Source organism: Hordeum vulgare, chromosome 2H (assembly GCF_904849725.1).
Source record: "Hordeum vulgare subsp. vulgare chromosome 2H, MorexV3_pseudomolecules_assembly, whole genome shotgun sequence".
Classification (NCBI taxonomy): Eukaryota; Viridiplantae; Streptophyta; class Magnoliopsida; order Poales; family Poaceae; genus Hordeum; species Hordeum vulgare.
Window position 1 is genome coordinate 617018865 of NC_058519.1, and position 23745 is coordinate 617042609.

Sequence of the window (23745 nt, forward strand, 5' to 3'; positions counted from 1 at the left end):
CATGAGCGTGAATACGCTAACGAGATCGCAGAGCTATCTCAAGCTCTTGAAAATGAATAAACCACCAAGGAATCTCTTGAGGAAACCTTTGCTATAGAATTATCTAGATTAAAGGAATCCCATGATAGAGCTCTTGAGGTGGCTAATGATTTTAGAACTAAAAACGATAAGCTTGAAGTTGCACATGCTAAACTCGTTGAGGACTATGAGCACCCCGAAAATGGCTCAAGGGCTATTAAGAGTTCGCTCATCGAACTCACCGAGTCTCATGCTCAACTTGAAGCTTCATATGCTAAAGAACTTGACAAGTTGCCTTCTCCTCTTATTGTTAATAATGATGCTTGTGTTATAACTCTGCGCAGCCCGCACCAAAACAGTGCTTTACCCCTAGATGTCCAGTCAACTGCTGCGCCTCAACGCATTTCAGGGAGAACCAGCTAGCTTTGGGTTCGAGTGGCATTTCACCCCTAACCACAACTCATCCGCTGATTCTTCAACATCAGTCGGTTCGGACCTCTGCTTCATCCTGGTCATGGATAGATCACCAGTCAGGAGGGGGATGCCTAAGTCTAGGCTTGCGACTGGAGTGAAGTCGTAACAAGGTAGCCGTACTGGAAGGTGCGGCTGGATCACCTCCTTTTCAAGGAGCCCCTCCTATCTGATAGAAAAGGGTCCCATGATACCGAGTCGATCTTACCTTGGCTCGCAAACCCCAAGTTTGTCTATGAAGAGCTAATCTAATTGTATTTTTTTCTAGAATGGATTTCTTATGTGGAATACTAATGGATAGGGCCTCGTTGCTAAGTGCTACAAGATCTAGTGCACCAAGAGGATTCGTGGCATGTCAAGCCCTGGTAAGGTTCTTCGCTTTGCATCGGATTAAACCACATGCTCCACCGGAAATAGTAAAGTAATCTTTGACGAATTAGGAAGAAAAAGGATTCTTATTTTGATACAAGAAGAATCGGCTCCATGGGGCTTTTGCACTAATAGGTTTCATGTTACGCCAATTTGAACTTGCTCGGTCTATTCAATTGCGGCCTTATAATGCAATCTCATTCTCTGGTCCAATTGTTGTTTTTGTTTCGGTATTCCTTATTTATCCACTGGGCAATCTGGTTGGTTCTTTGCGCCGAATTTGCTTCATTAATAGGTTCACGATTCGACTTTGATCGTTATGGATTTGTACCAAGATCAAGTCCTAGGCAAGCAGACCTAATTTTAACAGCCGATACGGTAACAATGAAAATGGCTCCGTCTTTAGTGAGATTATACGAGAAAATGCGTGAACCAAAGGTAGAGGAGGTAGGATGGGCATTTGGTCAGATCTAGTATGGATCGTACATGGACGATAGTTGGAGTCGCGACTCTCCTAGGCTTCCCTCATCTGGGATCCCTGGGGAAGAGGATCAAGTTGGACCTTGCGAATAACTTGATGCACTATCTCCCTTCAACCCTTTGAGAAAAATGTAGCAAAAGGAAGGAAAATCCATGGACCGACCCCATTGTCTCCACCCCGTAGGAACTACGAGATCACCCCTCGACGCCGAAGGGCTCAACTTGAGTTTCTATTTAGCAATTATGGGAAATTGGAAGAAAGTCATGTAATGCTCACAAGCTCTCATGATGATCTTCTAGTATCCCATAATGTGATAAAATTAGCTCATGAGGCTATTACTACCAAGGTAACATCGAGTGAGCCTCATGTGGACATTAGCATTACTTCTAGTCAAAAAGTTATATTGCCATATGCTAGTCCTCGTAATTCATCTACTCATAATGTTGCTACATATTCTGATGAATTACTTTCCATGCCTTGTTGCTCTAACAATGGAGCTTATACTTCCTCTAGTACTTGTGTTGATACTAACCATGTAGAGGAAATCAAAGAGCTCAAGGCCCAAGTCACTTCCTTGAAGAAAGACTTGGAAAAGAGTCATGAAGGAATGTCCACACTCAACAATGTATTGTGTGGGCAAAAATCCCCAAATGACAAATATGGACTTGGGTTCAACTCCAACAAGAAGAATAAGTCCAAAAGCTTCAAGAAGAAGGGCCAAGAACAAGTCAAGAATTCGACCAAGATTATTTGCTTCAAGTGCAAAATTGGAGGGCACCATGTTAGATCTTGCCCACTAAAGAAGAAGCCCCAAAGTCACAAGCAACAAGGGAAGAGGCCACAAGTGCACTCACATACTCAACTACAAGTTGAAGAAAGGCCCCTTCCCAAGAAGACCCAAGCCAACACTCCTCATGTTGAGAAATCAATAGGGAAGAAATTAAAGGGTAGATGTTGCTACTTATGTCGTGAGAAGGGTCACTTTGCTTCTTCTTGCACGAGAGGTAATTTATCCAACCCGATCATTATTGATGATATCTATTCTCTTGGGAAGTATAAGTTTGGAAATGTGTTTGCCAAGTTTGTTGGTACTCAAAGTGGTGTCAAGAAAAGTACCATTTGGGTTGCCAAGCCAATTGTGACTAACCTCTTAGGACCCAACGTGGTTGGGGACCAACAAGCTCAAACTTGATCAATAGGTGTTTGTGGAGTACATTAGAGACTTGGATACATAATGAAGAATTAAGGGGTCTTCATCATTCATATTATCTCAAGCCAAGTCATTTGGATTATCGAGTTTCTATCTTATATCCAATGTGCCTCCTTACGGTAACTTGTACTTAAACTGTTCACATTGTTAGTTGCTTGCCCCTTTGCATGTTGTGGTTTTGTACCTTGCATGTGTTTGTATATGTTGTGCTTCCAACTTGCTTATCTTGAGTAATCGAGTATGTGTATGTTGGTTTGCATATCATGTACATGTGAGTCTTGTATTGATCCTTATTGCATCTTCTTTGTATCTTTGTTGGCTCTTGTGAGAGATTAATGGATTATCCCATTGTGGGGGAGTGATGTGCTTTGCACACCTCACAATCCTATAAATGTGTATGCATGGGGAATACCACTTAGTGTTGATATTTCAAGATTATCTAGTTTCTATGTGGTATGTCTTACTCAGGAGAAATTCAAATTCTATATGGTCCATTAATTATCTCTTGTTGGTTGTAATTTGCCACTTGTTAATATTGTTGGGCTATCACATTATGGGGGAGTAATATGCTATGTGCATATTACAAGCCTAGAAAATGTGTACATTTGAGGTATTGCCACTTAGTGTTGATATTGTAAATTATCTTGTTCCTAGGTGGCATGTTAGCTCTACAAGTGTCATTTGCTTGCGTTTTATGGGTAAAGATGATGTTGGATATATTTGCGATCTACCAATGAGTATTATTTCCAAAATACTTCTTGTCCTTGATAATTGGTATTCCCATCATGTGGTAGGAATTTCTAATCATCTTTACATTGGATTTTGTGTTTCGTTTGTCTTCCTTGCCTCTTGTGGATCTATTTTAACATGTCTAATATTTTTATAGATATAGAGAAAGTGATGATCCCAACTTGTGCATTTTGTATTTAAATGCAAATTCTATATAAAGCACATCTCTTGGGGGAGCTATCCTATTTTCTTTAGAACACTCTCTTTACTCGCCCATCATAAAATCTTTTGATCCCCATCAAGTGTGTGTTGATGGGAGGCAAGTTTTGCTCTTTATGATGCTTTGTGCCATCATGAAAATTTGTCGAGGGTTTGGTTTGTTGGAACCTAGCTCTCTTTTGGAAACTAGATACCTCGTGTTTGTTTTCCTTCAATTGGTATCTTGTTTCCTTTTATTTGGCATGTGTCAATGGATATCTCATTCCTTGAGGTATATTTTAATTGATATCCTTCAAGTGATGGTTTTTCATTTGGTATCTTATTATCACTTGATACCTTGTCTTTTGGTGTATTATCAACTTTGTGTTGAGTTGATTCTTGAAAGCCTTTAGCATGCATATTTACTATATATAGCTTATTTTGCTTGCTTTCTTTCTATGACCCAATATATAGGGGAAACTCCACCTTGTCATAAATTGGCTAAAGTGTGCATGAAATTCAAATTCATATATATGTGCACATATGTATGTGGAGTTTGTCCTATGTATTGTTGGTTTTCTAACTCTTTGGTCCCAATGAGATTGGGCACCATTTTGTTTGTTTTGTTGTTCCAGGAACAATTGGTGATGCGTTGGATGCTCGGCTCACCTATAAGGAAGGTGTTGAGACCATGTGATTATTGGAGACAAGTTAGGATGATCAATGAACAACTATCTACTACATAAATCCAATGTTGTCTCGGTAACAAGTATCTACTTCATGCATTCATTTCTTGCAAAGGCCCAAACTTGTCTTTTCTTTTCCAGGTTGCATCATGGCATGAATCTCTTGATTCGCTCTTGTAGTTCTTGTTTCCTTTATCAAAGCATCCGAACGATGATGTCTTATTGCTAGTTGGGATGTCTTTGATGTTCATATGTTGGAAGTTCATATTGTACAATAAGAAAACATTAGGCCATGTGCTATGCTTCCAAGCAAAGATATTATTGATATATTTATGACTTCCTTTTGGATATCTTGTTTGTTCCTTCTTGTAACCATGTCGTTTGTACATCCTTCTTTGTGGATATATATCATCATGATTGTCTTCTACTTAGAATCTTTTACACATAAGAGAAGTTACATCTCTAATTGATATCCTCTTTTCTTTCACGTCCACCGTTGCATTTCCTTTTTTAGTTTTTGGTGGCTTCGTGAAAGGATTTGTCTTGAGTGTGTATCTTATATTCCTACGTCTTAATGCACTCCTTGGCCATGAAGATTATTTTTCCTCATGCTTGTCTTGATAGGGGTTTTGCCATTTAGATTGGTATCCCTCCTCTTGACAAGGTTCTTATTTCCTTTCTTCACCATGGGTTGTCACAAGCATTGGTTCTTATTTTGTTTATTAGTAAGCTTGTGAACCCATTTACTAGTGTGTGTGTGGGGGGGAATGATATGTCTTGCGCTTTGTTTCTCATTTCATCAAGACTATGTTAATGAGTAATACTCATCCCTATCTTAGTCTTCTCAAGTGCTTTGCCATGACTCACACACATTATTTTGGTTGAGCCTATTCTTAAGTTGCTTCTTTTACATGTTGCTCAACCATTTGTTTTGTGCAAGTGATATGCTTATTGTCTCATCTATCTTCTTGCACTCGTTGTGTGTTTTTATCAATTTTGGGGGAGCAACGATCCTATTTTGTGCACTTGTATCAAATACAAAAATCTCTTATTAGCGCACAAATCATGGGGATCTTCTCTAGTTTTGATAAAACACTCTGTTGCCTTTATCATAATATCTTTTATTCATGTGGTTCGAAGGACCATATGATTGTTTGTTCCATCTGGTATCTTTTGATTGCTTGCCTCTATTTTTGTATGTCTTTGTGGCATACGATCCTTTTATTTGCAATCTTTGGGTCCTCAATATAGTTTGTTTTCCTCCAACTACTTATCATTGTCTTTGTGTATTTCTTTGCACTCATTTGCTGCGAAGTACACACTTTTTGGAGGACCACCTACTATATTGGCTTTCTAAACTTTTTGTCCATTTTGGCAATCGATGCCAATGGGAGAGAAGTTTAGAGAGTTTACTTTGGATATGTTTAGAGGGTTTTGCTTTTATTGCGTAAGCATTTACATCTTGCATGCATGCATTATTGCTTTGTATGTGTGCGCTTGGTTATGCTTATTTCCTTATATAAACTCTCTTGAAGTGGTTGTCATCAATTACCAAAATGGGGGAGATTGTTAGAGCATATATCTCCATATGTGGTTTTGGTAATTGATGACAATTCCTATGGACTAATGGTTGCCTTAAGTTATATTTATAGGATTTGTCCATAGGCACTTCTTGAAGTCCATCTGTTGGGTTCAAGGAGTTTATATGATGACCAAGATGGTATTCAAGGTATTATCCTAAGAATGGTCATAGATACACAAGGTTGATCAAGATCGTCACACAAAGTGTAAATCAAGATGATGAACACACAAAGCGTACAAGATGTACAGAGAGGGATCAAGTGATCCCATGGTATGGTAAGCATTGTCCATTACGTGTTTGTGTACTAACCCATGGTCTTTGTGAGAGTTCTATGTGGGGTTAGGTGTGTTTCCATGGGCTTGTGTCTAGAGGAAGATCTCATAAAACCCATGAAGGATGACGTCAAGTGGTGATCGTCATCAAGATTGCGACGTGCAAGTTCAAGTGGATTAGCACGAAGATATCATGCTTGGAGTTTGTCGTCCATTGTGGTGGCAATGGGCTTGTGAAGATATGCTGAAGAGAGGCTCACCCATGTTGTGTATGGGGGAGCAATCAACTAGTCTTCATCAAGCCAACGCAATCAAGAAGGTGGTCCATCTTGAAGAAGCCAAGATCATCGTCATCTAGCTCAAGAGGACAAGGTGCAAGGTATAGGTTTGCCCTTGATAGGTTTTCTGTTTCAGGATAGATTGTCGTTCTGTCAAGGGGGGCTCTCAAGTGAGTAGCTCGATCGTATCGTTCGTTGAGAGCTCAAACCATTTCCATCCTTGCATCATACTTCTTGGTTCTTATTTGGTGTTTCTCTGTGTGAGTTTTAGAGCTTATGGTCATCTTCATGACAAGCTTGAGTTCATCGAAAACGGAGTCCATATGCATCTACTATGATGTTTTCGATGTTGGAGTTTTTGCCGGTTCTTCATTCATAGAGGACTCACATCTCTATATCATATCCCTGTTTGGATAGCTCTTGTCGTCCTGAATCCAACAAGCTTGGGTTTGCTCGATTCGGAGTTCGTATGCGAAAGTTATGGTTGTTTCAGTGGCGAGCGGTAGTACCGATGGACCTAGCGGTAGTACCGCTGGCCCTAGCGGTAGTACCGCTAGAGCTGGCGGTAGTACAGCTGGCCCAGCGGTAGTACCGCCCCTGGTCAGCGGTAGTACCGCTCCAGGACTTTAGTACCGTCATCTTTGCGGTTGTACTACGTCCGACTTTTTGGGAAGACTTTCTTGGCGGTGGTTGGCCCTGTAGTATCTTTGCGCTACCATGGGCTCAGCGGTAGTATGATGACCCACAAGAGTATGGGATCGCAACAGTTTTCGAGGGTAGAGTATTCAACCCAAATTTATTGATTCGCCACAAGGGCAAGCGAAATAATATTCTCAAGTATTAGCAGCTGAGTTGTCAATTCAACCACACCTGAAAGATTAGTGTGTGCAAGCAAAGTATCAGTAGCAAAGTGGTATGATAGAAACGGTGCCAGAAAGTGGTCTATTGACAGCAGACTATTCCTGATTTGTTGTATCAATGGCGCCAATAAAAGTGTTGCAGCAAGTAACAGCAAAGTAGCAAGTAACAACAGTAGTGACAGCAGTAGCAACAAAGTAACAACAGTAGCAACAGAGCAACAATAACAACAACAACAGTAACAACAGTAGAGGCAAAGTAACATAGCAAGGACCAGTAGTAAAAGACTCATAGGCAGTGGATCGGTGATGGATGAGTATGTCGGATGTGATTCATCATATAACAGCTATAACACGAAGAGATAAGTAACTAGATCCCGTTCGTCAATCTAATGTAGGCATCCATTCCGTATGTAGTTATACGTTCTTAGGGAAAAGAACTTGCATGACATCTATTGTCCATCCCTCCCGTGGCAGCGGGGTCCTAATGGAAACTACGGGATATTAAGGTTCTCCTTTTAATAAAGAACTGGACCAACGCATTAACACGTGGTGAATACATGAAATCCTCATACTATGGTCATCTCCGGGAGTGGTTCCGGCTATTGTCACTCCGGGGTTGCCGGGTCATAACACATAGTAGGTGACTACAACTTGCAAGATAGGATCTAAAACACACATATATTGGCGACAACATAATAGGTTCAGATCTGAAATCATGGCACTCGGGCCCTAGTGACAAGCATTAAGCATAGCCAAGTAGTAGCAACATCAATCTCAGAACATAGTTGATACTAGGGATCAATCCCCATCAAAACTAACTCGATTACGTGATAGATCTCATCCAACTCATCACCGTCCAACAAGCCTACGATGAGATTACTCACGAACGGTGAAGAGCATCATGGAATTGTCGATGGAGGAAGGTTGATGATGATGATGGCGACGATTTCCCCTCTCTGGAGCGCAGAACGGACTCCAGATCTGCCCTCTAGATGAAGAACAGGAGGTGGCGGCACCTCCGTATCGTAAAACGCGATGAATCCTTCTCTCTGATTTTTTTCCGGGCGAAACAGAATATATAGAGCTGAGTTTGGAGGTGGTGGAGCCTCGTGGGCTCCACAAGCCTGGTTGGTGTGGCATGGGGGGTGGCTGCGGCCAGTGGGCTTGTGGCCACTGGTTCACCCCCTCCGGTGGATCTTTGCGCAGGTATTTTTCATTAATTCCAGAAAAATTCTCCGTAAATTTTCAGGTCATTCCGAGAACTTTTATTTCTGCACAAAAACAACACCATGACAATTGTGCTGAAAACAGCGTTAGTCCGGGTTAGTTCCATTCAAATCATGCAAATTAGAGTCCAAACCAAGGGCAAAAGAGTTCGGAAAAGTTGATACGACGGAGACGTATGAACTCCCCCAAGCTTAAAGCCTTGCTTGTCCTCAAGCGATTCAGTTGGCAAACTGAAGGAGACAAAAGAAAAACTTTGACGAACTCTGTTTGATCTTGTTGTTGCAACTATGTCTAACTCACGACCAGAATTTCAGCAAGATCACAAGCAAACCACATAAGCAAATGACATCCAGGTCTCACGGTAAACTCATATCAATGGCATAATCAACTAGCGAGCAAATAATAATAAGCCTCAAATGTCAATACTTCAATCAAAACAATCATGAAGCAGTGTGAACAGATAGTATCTCGCTAGCTCTTTCTGAGACCGCAAAACATAAATGCAGAGCACCTTCAAAGACCAAGGGCTGACTAAACATTGTAACTCATGGCAAAGAAGATCCAGTCACAGTCATACTCAACACAGTTAAAAGCATAGCATAAATATGACAAAGGTGCTCTCCAATTGGTGCTTTTATAAGAGGAGGATGACTCAACAGGAACATAAATAGACAGCCCCTTCGCAGAGGGAAGCATTGATTTGCAGAGGTGCCAAAGCACAAGCTTTGAAAACAGAGATAATAATTTTGGGTGGCATGCTTTCATTGTCAACGCAATGACTAAGAGTTCTCAACATCTTGCACGCTACACATGCTATAGGCGGTTCCCAAACAGAAAAGTAAAGTTTTGACTCCCCCACCACCAATCAATCACACTCCACGGCTAGCCGAATCCTCGGGTACCGTCCATACCAACATCAATCCTGGGGGAGTTTTGTTTGTAATTATCTTTTCGATTTGAGCATGTAACTGGGAATTCCAATTACCGGCCCCTTTCTCGTGAAAGATAGTGAATAAAAACATATCGAGGATAACACTCCTAGCATGGAAGATACCAATAGCCCCCTGTCACCACATGAGCGGTTCGGGCATGCAAAATAGATTATTTCTTGAAGGTTTAGAGAGTGGCACATGCAAATTTACTTGGAACGGCAGGTTGATACCGCATATAGGTAGGTATGGTGGACTCATATGGAACAACTTTGGGTTTATGGGAGTGGATGCACAAGCAGTATTCCCGCTTAGTACAAGTGAAGGCTAGCAAAAGACTGGGAAGCGACCAACTAGAGAGCGACAACGGTCATCAAAATGCATTGAGATTAACTAACATTGAGTGTAAGCATGAGTAGGACATAAATCACCATGAACATGAACATCATAGAGGCTATGTTGATTTTGTTTCAACTACATGCGTGAACATGCGCCAAGTCAAGCCACTTGAATCATTCAAAGGAGGATACCATCCTATCATACTACATTATAGTCATCTCAAAATTCATGTGGGCAACCAAGACAAACCATTATAAGCTACTAGCTAAGTAAGCATGGCATAAGCAACTATGATCTCTAAGTTGTCATAGCAAACATGTTTGTCTCACAACAAAGCTGAATCAGGCATGATGAGCTAGCCATATTTACAAAAACAAAATAGATCGAGTTCATACCAGCTTTTCCAGGCTCAGTCACTTCATCATATATCGTCATTATTGCCTTTCACTTGCACGACCGAACGATGTGAACAATAATAAGAGTGCTCGTGCATTGGACTACGCTGGAATCTGCAGCCAAACACAAAGGATAAGACAAAGTAATATGGCTCTATGACAGCTAAACAGGTATGTATGCGAGAGCCACTAAACATTGTAACCATGGTCTTCTACCTTGACCCGAAGAAAAATAAAACTATTTACACGGGAAAGCTCCCAACAAGCAAAAGAAGAAAAATAAAATTTTTTTGGGTTTTCTCAAACTAGACATACACACGAAAAGAAAACGAGAAAAAGAAAATAAACTAGCATGGATGATACAGTGGCAAAGTGTGAACACCGGCTAACAAAGTGAAAGCATAAGCAAGAATGTAAAGTCGGTGAGAACACGTACTCCCCCAAGCTTAGGATTTTGGCCTAAGTTGGTCTACTCCCAAGGAGGGAAATAACCAGCTCTGGGGTACTCCGGAGTGGACTGAGGATGGCACTGCTGTGTGAGCTCCTTTGGCTCCCATTGATAAACCGGCGTCTGGTACTCGACTGGTGGCTCGGGCATGGGCACCTGTGGTTGGGCTAAGCCCCAATATGCGTAGATGTCCGAGGGCATAATAATGTACCTGACTGCATGAAGATTGAACAAAGAAGGAGCAGGCAAAGTAATAGTCTCACGAGTACCCTGACTAAATACCAGGTTATAAATCATCCTTCTATTTATATCTCTATCAAGAAAGTCATGGCGAACCATGCTATCGTAATCTAGATATCTCTCGGGAAGAAGAACCTCTTCTTCCTCCTCCAATCTAATGGGTATCTCAAAGTGTGTGTCAAGACGGGTAGCATAGATACCTCCATAGACAACACCTTTAAAACGGTTCAGGTTCAACCTTTGAGCTACTATAGCGCCCAAGCTATAAGTTTTATCACTATAAAGGGCTTCGCGCAAGACCGCAAGATCTGCGGAACTAAGTGACCCAGCCTTCCCACGGCCAATCAAACTTTTTCCCACAAATAATGAGAAGTACCGAAGCACGGGAAAATGAATGCTAGCAGCTCTAGCGCAAGACACTCCTCTCTCCTCTCCTACAGCAATTGTATCAATGAAAGCTTCCAAGTCCCTTGGACGAGGTCCATGAATATCCCCAACGTAAGGTAATTTGCAAACATTGCAAAATTCTTGGAGTGACATGCGCTGGGGGATATCATAAAGTTTGAACTGAACCATAGGAGGATTCTTCCTCGGATAGAAGTTAAAGCTTTGTACGAAGGTATTAGTGAGGAGGAGGTATTGCGGACACTTATCTTCAACGAAGGCGGTAAGGCCTGCGTTTTCCACCAAGTGATAAAAGTCTTTATAAATTCCAGCGGCGCGTAAGAACACATCGCTTGGCCACTCGCACGCTTGAACTTCTGCAACTCGGGGGACCGGATACTTGGGTTTCTTCTCACTCCCATCATCCTTGGGGTCACAGCTTGAAGAGCCTCTTAAGAACCTCCTCATATTTTCCCTTTTCTATCTCTGAAAATTTCAGAAATTCTTAGTGATTCTAAGGAAAAGTGAACAGGGCTCAACGAAACTCGTAGCAACTACTCCCATGAGTGCCTAGAGGCCATATTACGCATCAAAACTACTTGGGACCAACTAAAATTAGCATGTAAAGCTCAAGAACAGGGTCACCAAGGCAGCAAAAATACGCGGAGTATAAGGCACTAGAGCAAAAACTAATTGGACCAATGGAGGAGTCACTTACCAAGGAGTAATTTCCCCAAAACAGTTCGGAGAATGGTGATTTGAGCAAAGAGATCGAAAATCCCAGCAAGAGGAGCAAGAACACGGGTTTGAGCTGCGAAACTATTTTTTCTGGAGGTAGGAGAACCAGATGAGAGCAAGAATGAGTGGAGGGGGTGCCTATGGGCCCCACAAGCCTGAGTGGCGCGACCAGGGGGGTGCCCGCGCCTCAAGGGCTTGTGGCCCACTGGTGCATCCCCCAGACAAGCTCTTTGTCTCAAAAAAATTCAAAAAATTCAGAAAAGATCATACCTAATTTTCAGGACGTTCGGAGAAATTTTATTTTCGGGGTACTTTTCCACCGGACGCTAAAACAGAAAACAGGGAAAACTAAACTAAATCTATCATTTTTCTTCTAAGCAACCAAAGGTGAAAGCTTGGAACAGAGGTTTGTGACTCCTCGATTCATCCATCTCATGGTCATCGAAAGAAATCCTTCAGTGAGGTTGATCAAGCCTCCTCGACAAACCTTTTCGAATCGCAAAAGAAGACAGAATTTTTTTGAATAGTCAGTAGGTTACCTCAATGGGGATGTGTATTTCCCCAACAAGCAAATCATACTTCATCTTGACACGAGGTATAGGGCATTCAAAGCTCCCAATAAGAATCGATGAAGTTTTTTCGATAGCATTGATACAATGTACTCGATATTGTTTCTTCGGAAAGTGCATCGTATGCTCATTACCGTTGACATGGAAAGTGACATTGCCTTTGTTGCAATCTATAACAGCCCCTGCAGTGTTTAAAAAGGGTCTTCCGAGGATGAACGCCATGGCATCGTCCTCGGGAATATCCAAGATAACAAAGTGTGTTAAGATAGTGACATTAGCAACCACAACAGGCACATCCTCGCAAATGCCGATAGGGAAAGCAATTGATTTGTCGGCCATTTGCAGAGACATTTCAGTGGGTGTCAACTTATCCAGTTCAAGTCTACGATAAAGAGAGAGAGGCATAACACTAACACCGGCTCCAAGGTCGCATAAAGCAGTTCTAACGTAGTTACCTTTAATGGAGCAAGGTATAGTGGGCACACCGGGATCACCTAGTTTCTTAGGAGTTGCACCCTTGAAGGTATAATTAGCAAGCATGGTGGAAATCTCAGCCTCAAGTATTCTCCTCTTATTAGTCACAATATCCTTCATGTACTTAGCATACGGAGACATTTTTGAGCATATCTGTCAAACGCATTTGCAGAAAGACAGGTCTGATAATTTCAACAAATCGCTCAAAATCCTCATCATCCTTTTTCTTGGATGGTTTGGGAGGAAAGGGCATGGGTTTCTGAACCCATGGTTCCCTTTCCTTACCATGCTTCCTAGCAGCAAAGTTATTATCGTATCTCTTATTCTTAGGCTGTGGGTTATCAAGATCAATAGGTTCAATCTCCACATCCTTATCATTGCTAGGTTGAGCATCATCATGAACATCACTATTGATATTATCATTAGGCTCGTGTTCATCACGAGATTGTGTTTCAGAATCATAAACAGAGACATCGTTTGGACTCTCAGGTGTAGCAGCAACAGGGTTGCTAGCGTGCAGGTTCCTATCATCTTTCTTCTTCTTTCTAGGATGACTAGGTGCATCAGTGCTAACTCCTTGAAAATCTTGTTCAATTCTCTTCGGATGACCCTTAGGATACAGAGGTTCCTGGGTCATTCTACCGCCTCTAGTGACGACTCTAACAGAATTGTCAGTCAACTCATTGAGCAAGTCATTCTGAGCTTTAAGTACTTGTTCTACTTGAGTAGTAACCATAGAGGCATGCTTACTCAGGAGCTTAAGATCGTTGACGTTTTTGTACACACAAGCACTTAAATGACTGAGCATACGAGCATTTTTTTACAATTGTCTGCTAACATAATCATTGAAACTTTGCTGTTTGGCAACGAAGTTATCAAATTCATCCATGGATAAGCTAGCAGGTTTATCAAAAGGAATATCACTCTCATCAAACCTACGCAGAGAGTTTACCTCTACTACCTGTATCGGGTTATCAAGACCGTGGATCTCTTCGATAGGTGGTAGATTTTTGACATCTTTAGATTTAATGCCTTTCTCTCACATATATTTCTTGGCTTCTTGCATATCTTCAGGATCGAGGAATAGAATACCTCTTTTCTTCGGAGTTGGCTTAGGAGGTGGTTCGGGAATAGTCCAAGCATTCTCATTGCACAAGATGATATTCAGTAGAATCTCAGCTTGTTCTACGGTTCGTTCCCTAAAAACACAACCAACACAACTATCTAGGTGGTCTTTGGAAGCATCGGTAAGTCCATTATAGAAGATATCAAGTATTTCATTCTTCTCAAGAGGGTGATCAGGCAAAGCATTCAGTAGCTAGATGAGCCTCCCCCAAGCTTGTGGGAGACTCTCTTCCTCAGCTTGAGCAAAGTTGTATATTTCTTGCAAGGCAGCTTGCTTCTTATGGGCAGGGAAATATTTTTCAGAGAAGTGGTAGACCATATCCTGGGGAGTACACACACAATCAGGAGCAAGAGAAGTGAACCAAGTCTTAGCATCATCCTTTATCAAGAAAGGAAACAGCTTGAGGATATAGTAGTGGCGGATCTTTTCCTCACTAGTGAATAGGGTGGCTATATCGTGCAGTTTGGTAAGATGGTCTACAACCATTTCAGACTCGTAACCATGAAGAGGATTAGATTCGACCAGAGTGATTAACTCAGGGTCGACAGAGAATTCATAATCCTTATCGGTCAAAAAGATAGGCGAAGTAGCAAACTTCGGGTCGTATTTCATCCTGGCGTTCAAAGATTTTTCTTTCCACTTGCGCAGTAATTTCTCAACATCATAGCTATCCTTACACGCAAGAAAATCCTCAGCTATCTTTCCCTCCATAACATAGAGTTCAGGCATAACAGGCAATTCGGGCATAGTAGCAGGTTCTACTTCAATAGTATCAGCAGTTTCAGAAGTATCATCACGTCTAGCAGCAATTCTAGCAATTTGTGCATCAAGGGCACCTAGTGGCAAAATAGTATCAAGCATAGCATCATCAGGCATAGTATCAAGCATAGCATCATCATAAGCATCATGGGCAGCAGAAGTAGCATCATCAAGAACATGCGACATATCAAGATTTCTAGCAGGAGGCAATGTCGCAAACTTACTCATAACTGAAGGTGAATCAAGTGCAGAGCTAGATGGCAGTTCCTTACGTGTCCTCGTAGTGGAAGGCAAGATTTCAGTTCTTGGATCTTTCGGATTCCTCATAGCAACCAACAGACGTCAATCCCAAGTGACTCAGAGAATATAGCTGTGCTTCCCCGGCAACGGCGCCAGAAAATAGCCTTGATGACCCACAAGCGTATAGGATCGCAACAATTTTTGAGGGTAGAGTATTCAACCCAAATTTATTGATTCGCCACAAGGGGAAGCGAAAGAATATTCTGAAGTATTAGCAGCTGAGTTTTCAATTCAACCACACCTGAAAGATTAGTGTCTGCAAGCAAAGTATCAGTAGCAAAGTGGTATGATAGTAACGGTGCCAGAAAGTGGTCTGTTGACGGCAGACTATTCCTTACTTGTTGTATCAATGGCGCCAGTAAAAGTGTTGCAGCAAGTAACAGCAAAGTAGCAAGTAATAACAGTAGTGACAACAGAGTAACAGCAGTAGCAACAGAGTAACAGTAGTAGCAACAGTGCAGCAGTAACATCAGTAGAGGCAAAGTAACGTAGCAAGGACCAGTAGTAAAAGACTCGTAGGCAGTGGATCGGTGATGGATGAGTATGTCGGATGTGATTCATCATATAATAGCTATAACACGAAGAGATAAGTAACTAGATCCCGTTCGTCAATCTAATGTAGGCATGCATTCCGTATGTAGTCATACATGCTTAGGGAAAAGAACTTGCATGACATCTATTATCCATCCTCCCGTGGCAGCGGGGTCCTAATGGAAACTACAGGATATTAAGGTTCTCCTTTTAATAAAGAACCGGACCAACGCATTAACACGTGGTGAATACATGAAGTCCTCATACTATGGTCATCACCGGGAGTGGTTCCGGCTATTGTCACTCCGGGGTTGCCGGGTCATAACACATAGTAGGTGACTACAACTTGCAAGATAGCATCTAAAACACACATATATTGGCGACAACATAATAGGTTTAGATCTGAAATCATGGCACTCGGGCCCTAGTGACAAACATTAAGCATAGCCAAGTAGTAGCAACATCAATCTCAGAACATAGTGGATACTAGGGATCAATCCCCGTCAAAACTAACTCGATTACATGATAGATCTCATCCAACTCATCACCGTCCAGCAAGCCTACGATGCAATTACTCACGAACGGTGAAGAGCATCATGGAATTGTCGATGGAGGAAGGTTGATGATGACGATGGCGGCGATTTCCCCTCTCCGGAGCCCAGAACGGACTCCAGATCTGCCCTCCAAATGAAGAACACGAGGTGGCGGCGCCTCCGTATCGTAAAATGCGATGAATCCTTCTCTCTGATTTTTTTTTCCGGGCAAAACGGAATATATAGAGCTGAGTTTGGAGGCGGTGGAGCCTCGTGGGCTCCACAAGCCTGGTTGGTGTGGCCTGGGGGGGTGGTCGCGGCCAGTGGGCTTGCGGCCCACTGGTTCACCCCCTCCGGTGGATCTTTGCGCAGGTATTTTTCATTAATTCCAGAAAAATTCTCCGTAAATTTTCAGGTCATTCCGAGAACTTTTATTTCTGCACAAAAACAACACCATGGAAATTCTGCTGAAAACAGCGTTAGTCCGGGTTAGTTCCATTCAAATTATGCAAATTAGAGTCCAAAACAAGGGAAAAAGAGTTCGGAAAAGTAGATATGGCGGAGACGTATCATAGTACCGCTGCAGCGAGCGGTAGTACCGTTGGAGGGTCAACGGTAGTACCGCTGCAGCCAACGGTAGTACCGCTGGAGCCAGCGGTAGTACCGCTGGGCTCGGGCTGTAAGTGGGGGTAACGGTCTGATTCCTTCCCTCACTATATAAAGGGGGTCTTCTTCCCCCTTGGCCGGATTCATCCGTTAAGCTCGTGTTCTTCCCCCATTGTTGACTTTCTTAGAGCTTGCTTACTCTCAATCCCTCCAATGATTCTAGCTTGTTCTTGAGGGAAAAGAAAGAGGAGATCTAGATCCACATCTCACCCAATCACTTTCTCCTCTATGTGAGGGGAACCCCTTGGATCTAGATCTTGGAGTTCTTTGTGAGCTGCTTGTTCTTCCTCTTATATTTCTCCATAGCTTTTGTTGTTGTGGAGGGATTTCAGTGTGAGGGACTTGTCCACTTCGTGTGTTCTTGCCATTGCATTAGTTGCATCGGTTTGAATTCTCCACGGTGATACGTGGAAGTGAAGTTTGAGAAGCTTATTACCTTTGGTACTTATGTAACGACCAAGATGCGGTCCTTTCCGATCTGGGGTCGAGGCCCCCGAATAGGAAAGAAGCGCATCTAAGTGTTTTGCAAGCAAGTAAACATAGCACATAATAATAAATATAGTAGACAATCTGGGATTCAACTGTCTTCTTATTAAAGATACAGAGTACAACGCAGATACAAACAATGTAGTTCCGGAACGGACTACAAAACAAGGAAAATGCTATGCTACCCGCTGCAGCCCCACGATCATGACCACGGCTCAGTCCTCTGGATAGTTCACGTAAAGGCGATCTGTCTCCTCGTCGTACTGCCACGCCAGCCAGGTGCCGTCGGGATCATCTGACTCTGGGGTACCTGTACCTACTGGAAGTTTCGGAGGAATCCGTGAGCCACGGGGGCTCAGCAATCTAAGACCTTGGTGCCAGATCTAGTCATGTTAATGGGTAAGGAAGGGGTGAAGTGTTTCCGGCTGCTGCATCCTAAGATTGAATAAGTGGCTAGCTTACGCAAAGGGGAAAGTGACAGTGGTATATGCTAATGATCGAGAATACTTGATCAGAAAGTGATCCTGAACACCTACCTACGTCATTCATAACCCCTCCGTGTTCCCGATCAAAGAGAGATCTTCGAAGGGACAGTCACGGTTACGCACTCAGTTGGCATATTTATTAGTTTATGTTCAAGTTCTCTAATACCGAATGTTAACAAAATATTCCAAGTTGCCACATAACCGCGGGCACGGCTTTTCGAAAGATTAAACCCTGCAGGGGTGCTCCAACTAGTCCATCACAAACGAACACAGGCCGCAAAGGCATCCTCTATCACGAATCTCGTGATCTCGTCGGATTCCTTAGAGGAAAAACCTCAACTTTGGGGAAAACCAAAGCTTCACCGGGATTCCTATACGCAAGATATACCGCTAAGGCAAGACGCGACTAGCAGGACCTCCTGACGTGTCGACGACCCCGATAAGAGCCGCATATCTCAGTCTCAGGACACGCCGGATGGAACTAGCTACAGGTGCCAAACCTCAAGTTTCCTTGTGGTGGCCCCGCAGGCAGACCAGTTTGGACCAACACTCATGAGGAGCACTCGCCCGGGTTGTTGATTAGAATCCTCGGGGTAGCTATTCCCTATGCAGATTATTATTAGGTGATTAGCAAATAGTACCAAAGTTGGGTCCTGCCGGACAAGCCTTAACACTACGCGATTTATCAAGGGGGTCCCCATAACAACCCCGAACGTGTTAGGAGCGATCATTATGGAATCAAACACCGGTAACCGGTAACTAAGGCGGCAATAACGGAACAAGACACCCGGCAAAAGGCTAGGCCTCCCGTCATTTACCAAGTATATGGATACATTAATTTAATAACAGAAATTAATATAATGATATCAAGCTCATGACAACTCATGAGTTATAAACACTTGCAACTAACAATGCTAACATTAGTAGCTGAGCAAGCCTACCTGGCCATGCAAGTTTGCTAGGAAGGAGTAAGGTGTTTAGGCTCATGGCATATGAAGAGGCAATATATTTTCAGTGGTAGGCAGCGAGCAATATGACGTGGAATCGAAACTAACATAACAAGTCTAGATATGGGATCAAGGTCATGTCATCTTGCATGTGATATCCTCAGCTTGGAATGGTTCTGGATCGTCCTGCACGTACTCTCCTGACTCCACGTAATCGGTCTCCGCTCCCGGTGCTACCCAACACAAGAATAACAGCCAATGAACAGCAGCACCACAAAATGCAACAATCACATGATGCATGAGATGAAAGTTGAGCATGCACCACTATTTCTAACACTAGCACAAGCAAGAATAACTACAACAAGTTCCTGGACAGAACTTTGCACTAAACTATTTGGACATGCATGGGAATGAAATGAAAAGATGCATCTCGTAAAAACGGTGCAAAACCATATAAAGAACTTTGCAAACGGAGCTACGGATCAACGGGAATCAACGAAACACGATATGAAGCCCTACGTGAAAGATTCATCACCACTCACACAATTGGCACAAATCTGGTGTTCCCAGGTTGCCAAGACATATATTAACCCACCATGAATGAAATGGAGCAAGGTAGAACACCCCAACAACAATTAAACACAAACTTAGAACAAAATGGCAAAACTACGTAATATGCCAGTTTCTGCATCTTAGCTGTTTGTGAGCAACATGCAACATAGCTACAGGTCCTCAAACATGACAAATAATATATGTGGCTGTTGCCAACCAAGAACACTACAAGCTCCAGCAAGAATCACAGCAAAAGGAATTAAACTCTAGAAGATACAAGGCCACAAACTTTCCCAAAACCATCAGTTCTCAGGGACTTAGTGAAAATTCCTGCACCTGAGATACTGTTTCTGTTCTGAAGCTTTTTGACAGCAATCAAAACACAAACTACTGGAATCCAAATTACTTGAAAATTCACAGGTAGCTTCACAAACATCCCAGGTTCAAAACACTAGCACTGAACTAAGTCGAGTTCTCCACAGAATGACCAGCACAACCTTATCTACAGGGGAAGAAAATGTTTTCAGCATTCCAGACTTGGTGAAATTTTCAGAGTTCAAAAATCTGGAATTTTCCAGCCACATGCCCACTTTGTCTAGGCATAGTTTGCACACACATGTTCCCAAGAAGTGTTTGACACCACTATGGTGTTGAGCACAAACCCCTACCACTAACACACCAAGATCCATGCCTTTGGGCTCCATCTATACCATGGGAACAAGGCCCAACTTTCAACAAAATGCAAATGCAATTCCACAAGGTATGCCTCTAAGATGACTAATACATAGGTGAATCTTATGTGCACAATGACAAAGTGACATGGGGGTTTGAACCCCATGTTTGTGTCATGCACACCAACAACACCCACACCCATATCACAATATTATTAGATCAAGCACAACACAATGGAAACCTAGGCTATCAAGAGAGTATGCACCCCCCACATATGGGCATGTGATGGTGCACACCCTCACATTCACTACTAGGCTCACCCTAGTAACCATGTCATACTCAAGGAGCAAGCCCCACAACATTCTACTCTATCTTATCTAGTAAGCTCCACCTTCACATGCTATCTTAGTTGGCCAACTAGAACATCACTCCACACCAAAATATGTGATGAGGGGGAGGCACCCACACCCCACTAAACCAATGCAAACAACTAAGACTACAAGATACCTTAGCCCACACCAAAGTTCAAAAGTTTGGGGCTATACAAGAGTAGCTAGTGCCTCTTATCACCTCAAGCACAACACACACAAATGTCAAGGCATCTAACATCACCCACTTAACAAGGTTAGCTCCACTTCACTAAGGTGCACCCACCATAGTCATCACAAGTATAGCAAGATCATACACAAAGACAATCTCTTATGCACAAAACACCCCTTGTGTGTGTGCCACCATGCACACACTCCATCACCAACCTACACCAAGCCTATCACAAGCACACACTATGCAGGAAAGGAGAAAAACTAAATGCCAAGGAAGAAAAACAAATACCACATACAAAATAACACGGAAGTTTAGCTACCAACTAGCAAGGAAGAAAAAAAATAGAAAGAAAACAATGTTCAGACAAAAGGGTGAGGTGCTGGGGTCGAACCCCAGACCTGCTGGAGTGCAAACTGCATTCCCACCACTCTGCTGGGCTCCAAGTTCTCGGCTAAGGAGGACCAAAGCAGAGGAACTACTACTGCGCTGCCCTGCTGATGGAACAGGAAAAGGTAAAACAAAAAAGGGGGATGTTTCTATTGGGATTCGATCCCTACACCCGACGAAGAAACAACGCACAACCTACCACTGTACTACGATGCATCGACTGACAGAGGAAGGAACTAATGCAACCTGACATGGCCTCGCTTCTGCCCGCTGGCCTGCACCTGCGATCCGGTGACAGGGAGGTCACCGGAGATGCATCTCTGTCCCGGCCTCTACCACGCCTGCGGGAGAGGGAAAAGCCCCTGCGCGTCTACACTGAACCGCCCCACATCGAACATACTACCCCTGCTACTCACCACGCACACACACACTTCCTGTCGCCCTCTCCTGGGAACAGAGAAGCGCCTCTACCACGCCATCTAAACCATGGAGAAGGGAGGAGGGGCGGTCGTCACCTAGAACCGGAAGAGAGGGCGCCGATCTGCGACGGGAGAGCGCCGGAGAGGAAGAAGGACGTCGGCGTAGCTGTTCCTGAACCGAAGAACCGCTGCAGGGGAAGGAGCACCGGGAACTCGCCGTAGACGTGGACGGATCCGGCGGAGTAGTTGGTCCCCGGGGCTCCTAGCACCGGGAATGGATCGCGGGGATCCACCCCGAGCTCCTGGACATGGCGACGGCGGCGATCGGAGGCGGGAGCGAGGCGTCCGCCGGCGAGGAGCTGCACCACTCGGTCTACCCCTACAGGAACCCTTCTGTCGACGGGAGGTGAGAGATGGGAAGGAGAAGAGGTGGCGGCGGCGGACTGGGGAGAGGAGGAACCCTAGTAGGAGGGGGGAGGCATGGAAGCCCAGGTTATAAGGGTCCCCCTCGACGTTGGCGCCCTCAGGCGTCAACAGGCGCACTCACAACCTGACGGGGATAAAGCAGAGGAAAGGCACGGCGTGAGAGGAGGAAGGAGCGTCGGGTCTGGGCCTCTACTCGCGAGGGAGGGAGTAGATGGGCCACTCCTTGCGCGGGAACCAGCCCAACTTGGCGATATATAATGAATGAACCCCCCCCCCCCCTAAGCAGTTTCCTTTTAACAGGAATACAAGAGAAGAAAGAAATGCCCATGGTTGTAAACACATGACAAAAAAAACACAAGAACCTCCCTGGACTTGGAAAACCAAACCCTACTTTATAAAAATCAGAACAAGAATTTAGGAGCAATTAGATATTTTACAAAACAGCAATATTTTGATCTATTTTGTGATTATATATGCCCCTATAAACACCCATACAAAACCAGCAACTTACATTCTCATCCACCACAATTCTAGCTAAAACATGGGCATTATTTTTAAAGGAAAGAAAGAGGTGAATTTTTTTCATAGGGGAAAATAGAGGGGGGGAGAAGATGGTTGGTTTTGAAAGGAAAATATAAATGAGCACTTGCTAACACATGCTACACTCCACACAAGGCACACATCACATGATCACATGAAATATAACACCCCACTACTCACCCCTAGTAAGAGCATATGCAAGCATGATCCTGACATACAAACATAAGGCATGGCAAGGGATGATATGTAGTGCATGAATGCAAGTGAAGTAAGCACTAGGGAACACACATGAAATCATGGCACAAAATAATAACATCACAATCTCTGACAAGGTGGCCCCACAAGGAAGGTTACAAAAAGGGAAAGACCTACACTTGGGGCATTACAAACTCTCCCACACTACAAAGAAGATCTCGACCCCGAGATCTAAGACTGAAAGAAATCGGGAAATTCGGAATGGAGGTGATCCTCGCGTTCCCACGTAGCCTCTTTATCGGAATGGTGTGACCACTGCACTTTGAGAAACTTGACAGACTTGTTACGGGTCTTGCGCTCAGTCGCCTCGAGAACCGCAACTGGATGCTCGCGATAAGAGAGGTCAGGCTGGAGATCGATATCCTGAAGATGCACAGTGCGCTCGGGGTTCTTGAAACACCTCCGAAGCTGAGAGACATGGAACACATCATGGACATTTGCAAAGGTTGACGGAAGCTCGAGCTGGTACGCGAGGTCGCCCCTCTTGCCAACCACTCTGAACGGACCAACGAAACGAGGCGCAAGCTTGCCTTTGATGCCAAAACGCTGCATACCCTTCATAGGTGACACCTTGAGATAGACAAAATCATCAAGCTCATACGACATGTCACGGTGCTTGCTATCGTAATAGCTCTTCTGACGGGACTGAGCTGCTCTGAGGTTGTCGCGAATGATCCGACACATCTCCTCAGCTTCTTCTATCATATCATTGCCAAGGATCTGACGCTCGCCTGTCGGGGACCAGTTGAGCGGAGTACGACACTTCCTGCCATAGAGAATCTCAAACGGAGCCTTGCCAGAGCTAGCTTGATAACTGTTGTTATACGAGAACTCCGCGAAAGGCAGACAATCCTCCCACTTCATGCCAAACGAGATAACACACGCTCTCAGCATGTCCTCAAGAACTTGATTCACCCTCTCCACTTGACCACTAGTCTGAGGATGGAACGATGTGCTGAAGCGGATCTTCGTGCCCATAGCAGACTGAAACGAGTCCCAGAACTTGGAAGTGAAGATACTCCCGCGATCTGATGAGATCATCATAGGTACACCGTGGAAAGAGACAACCCTCGAGGTGTACAACTCTGCCAGCTGAGCTGCTGAAATGGACTCCTTGACGGGAAGGAAATGCGCCACTTTACTCAATTTGTCGATGACGACGAAGATAGCGTCATTGCCCTTCTTGGACTTCGGAAACCCTGTGACGAAGTCCATCTCAAT